General features: G+C 50.0%; 1 protein-coding gene across 1 annotated transcript in view; it reads left to right on the forward strand.

Annotated features, from left to right (window-relative positions):
* Positions 1–242, forward strand: part of mapk3 (mitogen-activated protein kinase 3) — a 17,590-nt gene that overhangs the window by 6,275 nt on the left and 11,073 nt on the right. The gene's annotated exons all lie outside the window — the stretch shown is intronic.

A 242-nucleotide genomic window follows, 5' to 3' on the forward strand; every position in this document is an offset into this window, starting at 1 on the left:
AACACCACCTGCGACCTCAAGGTCAGCGCGCACACCCACCCACACACACACACACACACACACACACACACACACACACACACACACACACACACACACACCCACCCACACACACACACACACCCCCACATCACTGGTGATAACTAGGATACTGTATCTGTTTTTGTCAGCAGCCTTTCCCAGGATGGTGATTGGTTTGTTATTTTAGGTTTTAAACATGCCCCTACATGCTTGTGTGTGTG

This window comes from Micropterus dolomieu, linkage group LG02 (assembly GCF_021292245.1).
Source record: "Micropterus dolomieu isolate WLL.071019.BEF.003 ecotype Adirondacks linkage group LG02, ASM2129224v1, whole genome shotgun sequence".
NCBI classification, from domain to species: domain Eukaryota; kingdom Metazoa; phylum Chordata; class Actinopteri; order Centrarchiformes; family Centrarchidae; genus Micropterus; species Micropterus dolomieu.